At 37.6% G+C, this 17,640-nt stretch overlaps 1 pseudogene; it reads left to right on the top strand.

The window, feature by feature from the left end:
- The window catches only part of LOC123617163 (ras-related C3 botulinum toxin substrate 1 pseudogene), a 30,619-nt pseudogene extending 14,964 nt beyond the window's left edge, over positions 1 to 15,655 (top strand).
- The last annotated feature ends 1,985 nt before the right edge of the window (positions 15,656 to 17,640 follow it).

The raw sequence follows: 17,640 nt of genomic DNA, 5'->3' as shown, positions 1-17,640 counted from the left end.
CAAGAAACTAAAGTCCAGGACCAGACAGATTCACTGGTGAATTTTACCAACATTTAAAGAAGATTTAGCAGCTATCCTTCTCAAACTCTTTCAAAATATTGAAGGTGAGGGAAAACTTCAAAATTCATTTTTTAAGGCCAGTACTAACTTGACACCAAAATCAAACAAGAGCACCACAAAAAAAAAAGGAAATTACAGGCCAGTGTCTCTGATGAAAATAGATGCAGAAATCCTCAACCAAATGTTAGCAAATTGAATTCAGCAGTACATTAAAAGGATCATATACATGATCAAGTGGGATTTATCCCAGGGACGCAAGGACAGTAGAGCATCAGCAAGTCCATCAGCGTGATGCACCGCATTAACAAAATGGAGGCTAAAAACCACATGGTCATCACAACAGGGGCAGGAAAAGCGTTGGACAAAACTCAACATCCATTCGTGATAAGAACTCTCAACAGAGTGAGTGTAAAGAGAATTTGAAATGTCAGCAATCTTGTCCGTGGTCAATAACATTGACTCACATGTGGTGATTTTAAAATTTTGACTTCTCAGAGTTTGTGAGGTTGTGTCTGGGAATAAGGAAGCGCCCTGTAGTGTGGGACCCCCCAGTCCCTCTTCACTCATAGCATCCCAGCTTTTATCTGGCTGACAAGTTGGCCTTTCACTTAAGACTGCTGTTATTAAAGAAATTATTCTATGGGTCATTAATAAATATTTTTACTATGATAGCAATATGAATATAATTATTAATTAACATTTGTAGAATGAATAAAATATTTGAGACCTCCACGTTAGGGCAGGCTACACCTCGTAAAAAACAACCATTATATTTTTCTCTCTGATTGCCATTTTCTGGGTAGATAAATTCTTCCTTCATTTTGTGCCTTAAAATTATTTCAGAAACAGACATTGAACTCAGTTTCATCTACTGAATTTATTATGCAGTATGATATCACACTGCATAATAATACCATGAAAATTGTTTTCCCAAGTTTTCTCAGCCATTGAACCTTTTGATAATCCCACTGGTCAAATTTTATAAAGATACTTTAAAAGCCAGTTAATAGAATTGAACAATTATTTGCTTTGACAGATGAATGAAAATAAGGCAGTTAAACTGGTAGCATGTGCAGACACAAAGAAAGTCAGTTTTTGTGTGACTCCAAGGTTATTACTGTCAAATATAAACACAATAACTTGTTTTATAGGGATTTGGTGTTTTGTGTGTATTTAAATATGCTCCTATAAGTATTTTTCTCTGAAATGTAAGAAGGTAAGTGACAGATGGACTTTTAAATAGATTTCCTCTCTCAAGTAAGAAGTAGCAACCAACATAACTCTCTAATTACTAAACAATGACCAGACACAGACCTTCAGAATAACAAATCAAAATTAATCACACACACACACACACACACGTCTTCACAGGGTTGTCGTTCTTAGTGTAAGGGCATACACATGTACTTGGAGGGAAAAAACATGTTTTTATCTATTTTAATCTATTTGATTTTTATCTCATTTCTATTAACACTTTTGTGAAAGTTTGTATAGCATGTTAAATTAATTGGTACTTGTAGGTTTTAAAAGATGTTATTTCTAAATAACTTCTGTTATTTCTAAATAACTTCTGTAATTTCTTAATAAATTTGCGTTTAAACCACAAGTCATTAAAAATGAAGAACCACCCAAAAGGGATTTCCTGTCTTCACTCCCCTCATGTTTTGGAGCAAAGGGTTTGTTCCCCTCTTGTTTTTCTCATTTTCTAATGGTCAGGAATTCCTACGGCAGCTTGAGTCCTGGATTTCAGCAGGATTTCTAAAACCATCACAATGCTTTGGATTTGGGAAATTAAATTATGCCTTCTAAATATCATTAAAGATCAAACTGTTGAAATCCAGGAACTAAAAGACCAACAATACAGAGACAGAGGCCATAGGAAATACTAGTTGGATGTTCCCCTTTCCGGGAAGCCCTAACCTTATTCACAATATTGATGGGAAAAGTGATGGGGTGGGGGGAATAGCCAGAGAGTGCCACGGCAAACCAAGGAGGAAGTAATGAGGCTGCCTTGCTGTGCTAGGAAGTCTGTCCAAGTAATTTGAATCCATACAAGAAAGGACAGTCAGATGTCAGGTCCAAATTGAATTCTAGACACATTTTTAACTCACCAGAATGCAAGAAACCCTGATTCCTTCTAGTAATAATAGTCATGGCACTCAGCAAAGATTATTACCGCAGCCTTCTGTATCCGTTGACAACAACCCATATGGCATTCGTTGTATAAGCAGATTTAAATGTCACCTGAGCCAGAGGCATATATATAGATGGTGTTTTGAGGCATGTACACATTTCATAAAACCTTACAAACAGACATGGAGCTGTGCATGACAAAAGTATTAGGTGGGCCACTCTGAAACGTTTGGGAAAGTCCTCAATAAATATATAATTAATAACACTTTTATTTTCAGTAACTAATATATTTCATATGGTAAAAATAGAGGAAATCTTAATTTGACTTTTAAAATCTTAGTAGAATAAAAAGTCTTTTTAAGACCTGACTAAGGATCATGGAAAGACCAAAGCAATGCCTTTGAAAAGAAAAATTGTGAATTCAATACCAGCTATTAGGGGAAGGTACAATACAAGATAATTTTGGAGACCAAAAGTGTATGAATGAACCATCGATACACAATAATTTGGGGAGGAATTTATTGTGTAATGTGCTATGTAGAAAATAAACCCTTTCTTTCTGTAAATAAGAACCTAAGGATAACACAGCTCTGAATTTCATTCTGATACTCTTTCATATGTAGCAGCTCGTGAATTTTCTGAGATAAATGAGTATTTATAAGTCTTGTTTTTTGGATATTTTCTATAACCCAGATCTAAAGTTTTGTAGGTATACCACACACAACATATGAAGAATGGTCTAATTATATTTTATTCCTATGTAAAATGGGAATTATAACAATACCTAGCCAACAGGGTTATTGTAAATCAAAAATGGAAAACAATATGATGCAATGTCCTTAGCACAGTACTTGGTACCAAACAAGCGTTTCATAAACGCCAGAATGATCTGTCAAATTAAGGTTTGTTCATTAAAATGTAGCTTGCTCTTTGTTTCCACATGCTTTTTTTTGAAATTTCTACGGCTGATTTTCAAAAGCTGCTTAGAACGTTGGAAAGTCACCAGATTTAGGGGTGTGTTTAGTACTGATGAGTAATTTTGAGCAGCTGCTATATATCAGGTATAATGGTGAGCTCCTGCTTTAGTTCCTAGAGGCTCGTCCTTTTAAGACACAATTCCTGGCCTGGAGAGGCTCATAGTCCTGACAGGAGGCAACAGGTAAACAGGTGGACTGTGTAATCAAGCCCAGTCCGGTGTTACCCAGACTGATCACCTGACCCGGCTGGAGAGGAGCAGGGGAAGGCAAGGAAAGAGTGTCTGGATGAAGTGGCATCTCATCCTGAAGCATTGTGCAGATTGGCAGGAGGAGAGGGAGGAGGGTTTTAAGTCGAGAGGGCAGCTGGGTCAGGTGGGGATATACATAGGTGCGTTCCATCTAATTCATTTAGTAACTCCCGATTCCTGTGCAAGATATTCAGCCCTTTGAACAAGTTTCTTCACTCTAAGTTGAGACACTGAGACATACAATGATGAGTTTCTTGGAGGGGGGGAATCAAATAAAACACTATGTGGAAGAATATTTTTATACCTCGGAGTCCAGTGAAGACATTACTTATAACAGTATGATTAATGTTTATTTTGGTAAACTGGTTATACATTCAGTGAAGTTTTTATTGAAGTACTGCTGGAATATGTAAGGTGCACAGAGCCCTTACATTATTTTGGCTACCCATGTCAGTACGAACTCATTTCATCCCCACAACCACTCTATGAGCAGACTTTTAACTGCCCAAGATCACACAGCTGGTATTTGACAAAGCCATGATTTAAACCCACTAGTTTGACTCTGCAGCCCCAAAATACAACCCCTAAGCTTACCATCTTGCAATGCTATGCCATTGGTATCTATTATCTGCATACCCTGTATCTAACGGCAGAGATAAAGGCATAAATACTATGGTTCTTGCCTTCAGGCAGCACCCTCCCAGTCAGGGGCCCCTAGAGAGGTGTATGGTGATGAGGATAACGGCATGATGGGTACAAGGGAAAGAGGTCTGCTCTGGACCAGCGATGTGGACAGACCTAGTTGAGGATGTCATTAGAGACTGAAACATGAAAGATGCTTTGAAAAAAAAAACAGGCAAAGAAATTAGGAAGGACATTTCAGGCAGAGAGCCTAAGGATAAAGTGACTGACCATTCATTCTTGTTTGCCTGGGACAGCCTCATTTTACACTTATTAGTAAGACCCACTTTAACTCTCAGAAGTGCTCTGGTTTGGACGATAAATTGTATAGCCACCCTACCTAAGGGCAGGGACACAGAGTTGTAAGCAAACAGTGTATTAGGGGAAATGCAAGCGATTTATCGTGGCTGAAATTCAGGATGTGTGAGTGGAATTGTGAAAGATTCGAGTCTGGGAAGAAAGCGTATTAAAGGGTCTTGCTCCTCAGGGGAGGGGAGTTTACGTTTCATTTTGAAGGTGATGGGAAGTCACTAAAAAGGTTTTGAGCAAAAGATATAGTGCAGTTCAATTACACTCTTAAAGATCACTCTGCCATTATTGAAGAGAATATATCTGTATAATGCAAGATTAAAGAAGAACAGAAACCTTTATCCGACACATATTTATCCAGCCCTACTGTGTGCTGGCATCATCCTAGATTCTTAGGCTACATCGATAAACAAATCACACAAGATCCTTGCTCTCATGGTGCAGGCATTCTAGTAGGAAAGGCACAGTAACAGCGAACAGAGCGAAGAGAGTGAGGGTAGAGCAGGGCGAGAGAGCTTGAGGTTACGTTGCAACTTAAAATTGAGGATTCCAATTTCTTGTGCAAAGAGCTTAAGTTACCAAGGAAGTTAGCCATTTAGATATTTGAGAGATGTCTCAGCTGGGAGCAGTAGCTGCTGTAAAGACTCTGAGGTGAGAGCGTGGCTGGGAATTCCAAAGAACATTAAGGTGGCTGGGGTGGATGGAGTAGGGAGAGCAAAGGGATGCCAGAGAGGCACTGCGATCAACAGCCCTTAGAACATTGCAGGCCATTTAAAGAAATTTGAGTTTTCCTCCAAGTGACATGGGGAGCCATTGCAATCCTTTGTGCAGAGGAATGGTATGCTATGACTTCCCTTTTACATGGATGCTCCAGCTGCTCTGTTGGGAATCCAGGCCAGAGATGTTGCTCTGTATGTAAAGGCATCTGGGCAAATAGAGACAAGAAACAAGCATAGACCGTGATCCTATTCTCAGACAGGATAAATCTGAAGCCGAAATAAATGAAAGAAAGAAATTTACCTTATAATGTGAAAGGCCATATTTACAGTGGATATATGATGATTTTGAAGATCTATGGGCCGAATAAAGAAGAATGCTCTCCATAAACAGATGCCATGGAAAATATGATGAGAAATTGACAGAATCTATTAAAAATGGATTTTAACTACTCTTAGTTCAAGACAGGTCCGGTGCACAAATACTATCAAATATATTGGGAAAGCTTGTAAAACTGTGCCTCAAAATCCAAATGTAATGAAAAAAGATTCTAACAAATTCCATTATTTTTTTAGGTGTTTGTATTGTGGCAACAAACACCATAAGCAGTCAAAAGAAAGGTGACAAATTAGGAGAATATATTTGCTATGTAGATCACAGACAAAGCAGTAATCTCTCCAACATAAAAACAAAAACAAAAATAAACAAACAAAAAACACTTTATAATTTGATGGCAAAGGAATCCAAAAGTCCATTTTTTAAAAAATGGGAAAAAATCCATGACCAAAATACTGATAGAAACAGACATAAAATTAGCCTTTAAAAGTATGAAAATAGTCTAGATTATACTCTTAATAAGAAAAATAAAATTTAAACTACACAGAGATATTAATTCTCATCTATTATACTGGCAAACATTAATGAATATCTGATCTCCTAGTGTAAGATGGTGATGTCTGTACTCCATTTCCAGATCTGCACCAGTTTTCAGACCCATAAATTGATGATCGAAGGGAAGGAGGACCCTACAGTGTGACCTAAACATGTGCACAGTAAACATTCCCCCATGAGTGAGTTTGAGCAGTGTGAGAGGTAAATGGTAGCAGTCTCCTGTATGTCTCTGAGACAAATCTCCTTGGTTGACCTCTGACCCAGCAGTGGCCATGATTGATATTCCTGGGCAAGCGGAACAAGTCAGGCTTGTCTAGAACTCCCAGCATGACACCTCAGGCTCTGGAGGCACCCTTCTCCAACGTGGCCCATGCACTCGAGCCTGGGGAATCTGGAGTTAATGCTCTTGGGGGTGCCCTCAACCAGTGGGAGGTAAGGACTGATGGATTATTTAGTCTTTCAAACAGACAGTTCTGCAAAGCACCCTGTCCATTTCAGGGTATTTCTGCACAGTCCCACCCTGTTGCCCTGTTGCCCCGTTGCCCACAACAGGGAAATTTAAAATGCTCTCTTGTGTTGCATATTCGTCCTCCTCCAACTCTCTTCAGCTCTCTTGCTTTAGCTTCCTGGAATCATGTCCAAAGAAACTACTAATTCTATGTCCTTCTCCTCCCAGAACACTTTAATTTATTGATCTGTTAATCCACCATTTTTTTTTCTTTGCCTTTGGAAAATTCTTGTTGTCTATAACATGAAGCAATTCCTTTAAAGATGTGTATCTTCTTCCTCATAACCACGGCCATTTCAAATGTAAAAACAAAGGGCTGTGGTTCACCTGGTGATGACAAATCTACTCCCTGTTTTTCAGTAGAAATAAATGTATCATTCTCAGCTCCAATTTCATCTTGCTGTTATCTAATTTGAAATGACTTTTCATGTTTCTATATTCGTTTTAAATTCTCAAGGCACTACCTTACTGGTTTCAAAGCACACATTACCTTAAAAATCCATTGTCTTCATTTTACCCATGGATAATCTGGGGCTAGCTCTTACCTATTCCTGTGCTGCAACATTTGTTATCCTTCTAAGATTATCTCTGTATATCAGGAGTGAGGCTCATAGAAACTACATTTCCCATATTGTTTTAGCAGCAGATATCTGGTTTAGATTCTCCTGATGAAAAGCATTTTCTTAAAATGTGGAAGATGGCAGCAGAAAAGAATTAGGCAACTGCTGGAGGAGCGCCAGGCAGGGATGTGGATTTGGTCAGACGGCCAGGCGGGTGCCAGCTCCCAGGTGACCCCTCTGTGAATCAGGCTACTTAGTTAGATGCTCTAGGAAGCTGAGGTTGACAGTTATTTCGTATGACTTTGTGGTTCCTGCATTTTACCTTGATTTCCCTTTCAAAGCCTTTTTAAAGTATCTTTTTTCCTGTATTAAATCCCTTCCTGTTTGAATTACTTAGAATGTATTTTATTTTCCTGAAAAATGTATGATTGGCAATAAAGTCATTTTTTAAAAAATTGATGATTTGGTCTATTTTGTCTGGTTTTGTTATCGTAACTGATGTTGGAAACATAATATATTTGGATTCATTAATCAATCTTAATAATTTTTCTTCCATTCCAAGGACTTCCCGTCAGCTTACTACAGTTGTGCCCATTCGATGACACATTGTCCTTGGCTACACTTGAATTGCAACACCACACTTGTGAAGTTGTGACAGAGATGGTATGACCCCTCCCCACCAGACTGGATGTATTTACTATAAGGACTTCTACAGAAAAAATATGTAGACCACTATTTGAGACCAATTATTTTGTCAATATGCTGTATATCACTGAATAGTGTAAGAAGTGACTTTGATTGTCTTTCTTGTAACACGCTTGTGGCAAATTTAATAACAAAATCCTGCTGCCCTAAAAGTCACAGAAATCTGAAGGCATGTGAATCAGAAATGGAAAATTATAGACGAGAATAAAGGAGCCTTTGAAAGTGTATTTTGAGGAAGAAGAACTAATATATATAATGATGATACGAGCTAAGATTTGCGACGTGGTTCAGAGGTGGCAGGCACTGTGCTGGATCACTTTACAAGCACCGAGTCATGTAATCCTTGCAGTTGCTACTTAACCAAGGAAATGAGAAAAGAGAATGATTTTGTTTCCTACGGTCACATAGCTTAGTTAGTAGCTGGCGCTGAGCTCAAGTCTGATACCAAACTCTTCAATGTACCTATTGCTAATTGTTAAAATGAGGAATCAACATATTTTTATGAGAGGGTATTTTATACTACAGGAGGCTATTTTACATCATTTCACACTGAAACTCAGAAAGTGCAATTCAATTACTCATCACCATCAGTCACGCTGTTGACATCATTCAGATTCTCCGTATTATATTGGTGGCCCATACCCACACTCTTGCAACATTTCTGAAACTGAAAACTTGGTGGGATTTCAGAAAACAGCTGGGAGAGTGTATTTCCCATCTTGTCAAGACCTTGGCTAGATGTTTCCTCTGATGAGGCTCTACTAATTATATACACACCTTACATAGGCTGGCGGTGTTTGATGGGCACATGTGTCTAATCAGAGAAGTGCCACCAACCTGGGGAAAATGAATCAGCTCATGGGCTCTGTGTCACCTTCTGACTATATGTGGTGGACACTTGGATAGGGCGCAATTTTCTATGCTGATAAAAATTCAACATCCTTCCTTGAAATTGGAGAAGTAATTTTTATACATGACACCTGAGATCACTTGACATGAAATTCAGAAAACCAGAGAACGGTTTGGCTGCCTTCACTTTTTGGCTGGAAATCACTCCCTTCTCAAGATTTAGAGTTTTCCCTTATGGGTGTATCTTTTAAGTCTTAGAGAATGTGGGAATAATATCAAATAGGGTCATGCTACAGCTCTAGAATACTTCCATGAATCTGCAAGCTTTTCTAATTTTATTATCAAACTCTCAGTACATAAATGAGTTAGTGATGCATCTTGAAAATGGGCAAATAAATCACCAACTTGGTAACCTTAAGATGGTTATCCTATATTAAACACACACACATTGAAGAAATGTTGTTATATACATCAACTCATTTTTTGGACAATTAGATAAATAAGTAAGTGACACGGCTAAAACTAAAACTTGGGAAATTGTAGTTACAGGGAACTTTTTCCCAAAAAACCTATCAATCAATAAAATAGTGATAATAAATCTTATTCCAGTCAATGAAATAACTTATTCTCTGGAAGTACCTAGGTCATCTCGACTGAAGTTGCTACAGATATACATGTTTGCCTCAGCAAGCAGACAGCTTTAGCACATAATTTAAATTACAAAATTTTTCTTTTTTGCTTCTCAACATTATTTTTCAGAAGAATTTAGTTTTGTGCTCATAAAAGTGGCAGACCTTCTTTCAATTTAGTAAGATTATCCAATTGCCAATATCTAGGGCCATACGTTTCAATTGTGTTTGTGTAACAGCGGGAACACAGCCATTGATGATTTGAAACCCCTGCATTATTTTATCAACTAGTTACTCTAAACTGCCATATAGAAGTTTCTTTTCACTCCTGTCGAGAGAATGCACACTTGATTTGCTCTTACAAAAATCATGAGCGGCATAGGAAAAATATCAAAATTCCAGAAGATCAATTTCGTTTGATTGGATAGAGAGTCATTCATTTTAATTATTTCTGTCACCTTCTGCATTATGCAATGAGTATCTCAAGAGAAGAGAGAAGTCATCTGCTTTAAGGGTAGTTTATTGAGAGTGACATGCTATTGTCATTATCTGAGCCTACTTGAAAAATCCAGGAAAATAATGAAAAACATAGTCTAAATGAAATTCACTTGTGCAGAACAAGATATCTTGTCAAATAGTTTCATAGCTGCTAAACTATTTTTCTTAAATGCATATAAAATACAAACTTTGATTCAATAACTATTTTTTCTTAAATACATGTGAGATACAAATTGCAAATTGTCAAGTTTAAAACAGGAAGAGGTTCTCAAATAATCGTATGTGGGATAATTGTACATATGCTAAGGTTAAGACACGACATTGATTGATCTTGGCATAGGAAAATGTTTAATTGCCTCATATGTTATCAGCATTTATCAGTTTGAAATGACACAGCTATTAGGATGGTACATGATTAGGCAGAGTTACAATCACAACTGTTTGTTCAAAGGATCTCTGTCCATGGGGATATAAAGCAAAACATGATTAATAGAGGGGAGTTGTGAATACGGCAGTGGTTAGAATTTTCATTAGGGACTAGGATGTGGAAAGTTTACAAATCACCTGAAGATGTTGAAGAAGGCTGGAGAGAAGTCAGCATCCATGAGAAAGTGACTGTTGAAAACTTGAATAGTGATTTGAAGCAACAGGGGGGAATGGACTATAAATACAGGTTGCACCTGGGTTAGACAAAAAAAAAAAAAAAAAACAGAACAGGAATCTTGAAGGAAGGCTAGTTATATTTTACACCATATGTATGGCTAGTAAATGGAGCAAGACATAAAAACACAACTATAACCCTCCTACACTGTTGGTGGGAATGGAATTTGGTGCAGACAACAGAAAACAGTATGGAGATTGCTTAAAAAGCTAAAAGTAGACTTACTGTATGATCTAGCAATCTCATTCCTGAGCATATATCTGGAGGAAACTAATTCAAAAAGATAATGCACCCCAATGTTCACAGCAGGACTATTTCAATAGGCAAGACATGGAGACAGTCTAAATGTCCATCAACAGATGACTGGATAAAGAAGATCTCAGCCATAAAATAGATTGAAATAATGCCATTTGCAGCAATACGGATGGACCTGGAGATTGTCTACTAAGTGAAGTAAGCCAGAAAGAGAAAGAAAAATACCATATGATGTCAATTATATGTGGAATCTAAAAAAAAAGACACAAATAAATATATTTACAAAAAGGGGGAAAGGGGGTGGGGAGGGATAAATTGGGAGTTTGGGATTTGCAGATACTAACTACCATATATGAAACAGAGAAACACCAAGTCATACTGCATAGCACAGGGAACTATATCCAATATCTTGTAATATCCTATCTTGAAAAATAATGTGAATATATATATATGTAAAATGTATAACTGAATCACTATGCTGTACACCAGAAACTAACATCACATTGTAAATTAACTATACTGCACTAAAAACATCCACAGCTGTATAACAATGCGGAGAACAGAGTTCTGAGGAATAACTTTGAGGCACTACTGATTTCTATTTATAAAATCTAAGGGCCTTATATTCATTTCTCTTCTTCCTTCTCCTTGATTTAGGAATAACTGTCTCAAATGCTCTCCATTTCACTGTAGGCTCCTTCTAAAATGCTGAACTCCTTACTCACATTTTTTTTGTTTCATATTAGGACTACTCAGTCTGGCTTCCAAACCTGTCTGAAGTGTGACTGCACATTACCTAGCCACCTGTATTAGCTTCTGCCCAAACAAACACACACTCTTCAAGTTACATGTACCTCTTTCCTACATCTTCTTGCTGCTGAACTTGAAACCAGAAAAAAATATTCCATTGGCTTTTTCTTACCCAGTCCTGGTACTCCCACGCTTCAAGGGTAAGCTTGGCTCTTGCTTCTGTAAGAAACACTATGCCAGTCAATTCCGTCTATATGTGGACTGGAGAATTGTAGAATTCCTAAATTCTAGAAAAGAAAGGAAACATTACGGACACCTAGCAACAATCCTGTCATTAAGAAGATAGGGAAATAAAACCTAGGAGGAAGATGAGTTGAACTCATCTACTAGCAGAAGGCTGTCTCTTCCTTTTATATAATTTCCAATAATGTTCATTGCTTAATTAGTAAGGGAGACCTGCGTAGTATTCCTAAGAGAGCCCAGGCACTGGACACAAATGTGCTTAAAAACCAAATCCACTAATTATTGGTTCTGTGATCTTAAAAAAGTTAGCCTGAGCCTTTTCAATCTTCAAAATGGCAACAATAAAAAATACTCCAAAATGTTATTGCAAAAATTCAGTGAGAAGATGGAGATGATTTCTCTACCGCACTGCCTTGCAAACAGTAGGTGTTCAGTAAATGTTAAGTAACTGATTGGTTCATTTGTGCATATTTTATTTTTCCAACTTGTGTACACTCCTCAGTGTAGTCCTTAGTAATATTTTTACTTTTTATTGTATTTTTACTTTTTGCATTGTATTATCTCATTAACTCATCCAATGTTTGCATATTAAGCACTTAAAACACAATTTTTCAATGGGTTTGCTTCCCTTTATGTTTCTTCTTGTTATTCTCTTACTCAAAGTTGGTTCACAAAGGACACAGAGAACCTGAGAGCTTATAAGAGAGCTCACTGATGGGACAAATACTTATACCAAAAAGGCTCACTAATAAATCAGGGATCTTGTCACCGGGAGAAAATACATATGGACACCAAGCATGCATTTTCCAGTATCAATAGTCCATCTAAGTTTTCCATCTAAGTTCATCCAAGAGACAATGGCCTTGGTAAGGAGGATAATTTTTCTTGAATCTGATATTGTTAAGCATTGGTTTTATGAAATTACAGTTTATAAACATCTTTATTAAATCTTTAAAGGGGGCAGATTTCTGTTTCTAACTCCTCAGGGCTAAGACTCTTGTGCAATGAGACCAGCATTCTTAGTGGATTAATGCCAGCTTCGCTACATGGTGGTAATATGGAGAGAGGCACTTCAAAAGATGCTGATAACATCATGCGGAATTTCTGACTAGCTGATTTTGCACAGTGCTTTCTTAAGTACGGTGAGTATTGTTCTGTTACCTTGACTGCAGTGAAGTGAATTTGAGCGCAGAATGATTTACAGGCGCCCTCAACATTCACGTGACCTCTGATTCCATAGCCCAGTACAAAATTCATGTAACAGCCTTACAGAAGTACTTTGTAAAGAAAATAAAAATATTAATCGGTCTGTTAGAAAAAACTTACAAATAGCCATAATTATGTGTTCAGAAATGGCATCAATGCACCATGAATATGCTGAGTATAGAATTACTGTAATTTCCAAAATCAGTAAGTAAACTGTTTAATATCCTTCTTTGCTTCTATGTGTACAAATGGCTGCTTAAGTATTTTAATGTGTGGTACTAAGATTGTACCTGGGATTGCAAAAATATTGATATGTTTTCTTTAAATGTAGATACTATATACAACGAAATGCCTACATTTCAATAAAAGGATCAGGACAAAAACGAAATTTGGCTGAATATTTTTTCATAATGTTATAGAAGAAAAAACAGATACATTTTAGGTTTGAGTTTTCCTTTGTTGCTTTTTTTCAAACATTCTGCTACCTGATACCAATGGAATTTTTCCCTAAGGTTAAGAATGCATGAGAGACATTTTAAAAGTCAAGAAGTTTATGACCTTTGTAGCATAATGATAGCTTTGAGGTGATTAGAAGCCCAAGATATTTAAATAAGAATGGTCAAACTTTTTTTTTTTTAATTGAGAGAATATTTTCCGCCTATATCGGTTGCCAAATCACATTTATGTAGTGAAACATTACGGATACTTGCAGATAGCCAGCTGCGAACGTCCTTTTTAATGTGCTATCAGAGGTTCCAAATACTCCATATATCCCTCTTTGCCTTTCTTTACACATTGCAGAAGAATTGTCTGTAAAGATGTATGCCCTTAATAGGGAAAAGATCACAGCATCACTGAGAAGCTACAGAGAAAAGAAGTAACCGTCACAATCCATTAAAATCCTTTCTCAGGCCAAATGCTTTGCTATGAATTCTACCCGCACTGTTACTTCCTGGAAAGAACACTGGTTTCCACCATTATTGATGGCCTTACGTCCCTGCCCTCGAGTGTTAACATTCTTGTCTCTAGACCTTACCAATCTGGTTTCTTTAGCCTTTTCTCCTACTGCTCATTTCTTTGGTTGTTAATCATTTTTATTACTTCTCTTTGGTCTGTACCCAAATTCTCTCCATCATGATTTAGTTAGGAATGTCAAATGAAACCCGCTATGCTAATAAATATTTGACCAGTGCTGGAGTAAAGAAGAAAATGTCCTTTGTGATTTACTCAGACACGACTTGCCCGAAGTCTCCTTAGCTAAGTATTAAAGACAGTGCAACTTGGAATTCTTGAGGTTTGGCCTTAAAAGGGCACAGTGAGGGTACAGTGACTGCCGTAAGAGCTGGCCTGGTGAAACTGATTCAGACTGTGCAGGTGTCAAAACATTGAGAATAAAAGACAGAGTAAGCCAATGCCAATACAAAGCCCTAAGGACAAAAATCAGAAGTAGAAGGAGAGACCAAACTGGAGTATAAAGAACCAGGAGGAAAGTGAAGTGCAATGGGAGAAAGTCCTTCATGAATATCATGACGGAGCTGAAATACATCTGGTTTACGATTATTGGCCATTCACCTGTGTGTACGGGCGAGGCAGGTGGAATACGATGCATATTTAAGGCAGATGTCATGTCTGAGGTAGTGACACAGGAAAACAGGGCAGGAGAGAATGGCTGTGTTTCAGGTCTCAGTTGAGTCCCTGGGACACGCCCCACCAAGTGTGCTCCTTGGCTTTGCTCAGGAAAGAATTCAAGGGCGAGCCACAGTTGAGAAAAAATAAATTTATTCAGAGAGATACCTATTCCATAAACAATGCAGGCTGTCTCAGAAGGCAAGAGAAAGGCCACAGGGTGTGTGGGTTGTGTGCTTAGTTCAAAGTAAAAGCAGATACACACTGCATGGGCAGAGTGCCATCCATCTCACTCAGAAGGGAGAATGGCCAGGACGTGCGGGGCTGTTAGTGTTTATGGGCTCAGTAACTTCACAGGCTAACAAGTAGGAGGATTATTCCAACTACGTTGGGGAAGGGGTGGGGATTCCTACAAACTGGGCCACTGCCCATTTTTTGAACTTTTATGGGGTCAGCCTCGGAACTGTCATGGTGCCTGTGGGCATGTCATTCACTCTACTAATATATTACAATGAGCCTATAATGAAGCTCAAGGTCTACTGGAAGTCAAATCTCCTGCCATCTTGGGCTTCAAGGTCTTCTGGGAGTTGAATTTTCTGCCATCTTGGTGTTAATTGCTGTGTAATTCCTTGAATGGCTGTGCCCTGCCCTTTACTTCCTATCTCAGTAGCTTCAGAATATTTGGATTATTCCATATAATAACATCCATTTTTTCAGTTATTAACTTATTTAATGTTGATTTCCTTGCAATTATTCTGCAAAAGCTGCATCTAAAATTTTGAACTGTGTAAGAGAACTTCTCCGTTTCAAACCTCTCTCCCAAAGAGCCATTCAGTTTGTTTAACCAAAGTAGAGATGTTATTTTATCAACAGGAGGCAAACAAAATGGTACTCTCTTCTTGTCCATCCTATGTAAACATAAAGTTAGTAATTTTGCCTGTTGTATTCACTAGTTGTATCCCCGGTGCCTTGAACATCACGGCAGCTCAAAAAATGGATGAACAATATTCTTCTCTGCTTCATATCTTGGTGACTGGTGATGGTCCACCCTCATTTGTACCAAGTGAAAATGCAAGACTCAACGTTGACAGCCCTGCCTCCTTTGCCTCCTTCTCTCAGTCAGTCCTTCACCAGGTCGAGAAGTGTTAACTCTCCAGTCTGACCCTCCTCATCCTCTCTTACAAGTTTGACTTATTTTGTGCCTTTTAAACTACTGCCTGATTTACTGAAATTGGCTTAGAACTCACCCTTTCTCACTGCAAATGATTTCCCAAAATATTGTCATAATAATCAGGGTAATCTTTCTAAAATGCAGATACAATTGGGACACACCCAACGTTAACAGTTTCATCATATTTGATATTTAGAAAAGCCACTGCGCCAGCACGTGGTCTCTTGGTTACACCTCCAGCCTCTTTTCCAGTTCTTTCTTCTGGTCCCGTTTTACCACCCCATGTGTTGTAACCTAAACGTCATAAAGATTTTGTGCCCGCTGTTCTTTCCATCTAAAATTCCAGTACGTTTTTTCCTCATTTACTCTAACTTCTGTTCAATTAACATCTTTATCTTTTACTTAACTCTTTGGGCCACACATCTTTACTTACACATTTGTCTTCATTTGGATTTCCAAGAACTTAGGCTCTCCAGCATCTTCTCGTATTCCAATTACAGGTCTTCCAAGTGCCCTTTTTGGGTTCCACACATTCTAACACTTCATTTAGGAAAACGATAACTATTGAAGGGTCTCAGAGTACAGATCTCAACCTTGATTTCATTTAATTCTGCATTCCCTTCCTGACACAGCAAATCCGAAGTCTGGCTTCAACTTCATGTTTATTTTATTTTTCTGTTGAGATCAAATAAGTTATATTTGCTACTCGGGTATCCTCCTGAGCTCTGGATATGTGTGTTCAACTTGACACATCCCCCTGGATAGTGCTCAGGCCCCTTAAACAGAAAAGTTTAAACATGTAATCATTTAACTTTTGTTTCCTCCATGTTTTCTCCTCTCAGTTGCTTGGGGGAAAAAGAACCCTGACGCTCCCTCCTCCTCCCCCTGCTCCTCTAACTTTTGTCTGTTCCCATGGCCACCACGCCCAGTTCAAAGCATCAGTATCTCACTCCCTCACCTAGAATTTCAATACCAGCTCCCCCCAGAGCCAAAGTTATTACAAACTTGATATGTCACTTCGCTTCTTAAGTCCTGTCTTTGAGGTTAAAAGGAAAACATGAAAGTGGTTTCCAAGACCTCTGACATGTCACCACCCTCATCTCACATCTTTTGTTGCTAATTCTTGTCTCTCTATTCAGTTTCCTCATGACAGTCATAATGCCATTAATCTGTACTTTTTAGACCACTGCTGCAACAATTATTCATGAATAAATTTCTTTTCCAGAGGATAAGCATCTTAAAGACAGGCTCTGTCTAACATAGTATCTGGCATTTATTAAATGTTCGGTAAATATTTGATTTTTTTTCCTGATAAATATTTGTTGAATGAGTGCAGGATCCAAGTCTGAATGTTTTAAAAGGAGGTGAATTAGCATTATGACTAGAATTTTTATGCCTTAATGACACAATTTAAACATTCTTTTTGTGAAAAGATTATCTCTTTAAACAGAAAAAAATAGGGATAATGACCAAAAAAAGAGATAATTTTACTTTCTATCAAGTCTATTATCATCTTCATTATCTTCATGTATATATTTTTTTTATTATTTTCCATTATAAGTTATTACAAAATATTGAATATAGTTCCCTGTGCTGTACAGTAAATCCTTGTTTATCTATTTTATATATGGTCATGCGTATCTGTTAATCTCATACTCTGAAATGATCCTCATTATTTTATTACAATGCTTGTGCCTACCACAACACTAACCACTTTACAATTATTATTATCTATTATTATTCAGATAAACCTAGTGAGGTAGATACTATTATCAATCCCATTTAATAAATGGTAAAACTAACATTCAGTGAGGTTAAATATTTCTGTTCATATCAAATGCATGTTACATATTGAAGCCAAGACATGAAGATTTTACTGCAGAATTCCTGCTAAGTCTTCGCGATGCTTTAATAAAAGGAGTTTCTTTGTTTACCTCTACCAATTTGAATTCTCTTTTATTCG

The sequence above is a fragment of the Camelus bactrianus genome, chromosome 8 (assembly GCF_048773025.1).
Source record: "Camelus bactrianus isolate YW-2024 breed Bactrian camel chromosome 8, ASM4877302v1, whole genome shotgun sequence".
NCBI classification, from domain to species: domain Eukaryota; kingdom Metazoa; phylum Chordata; class Mammalia; order Artiodactyla; family Camelidae; genus Camelus; species Camelus bactrianus.
This window is presented reverse-complemented; position numbering and strand designations above follow the sequence as displayed.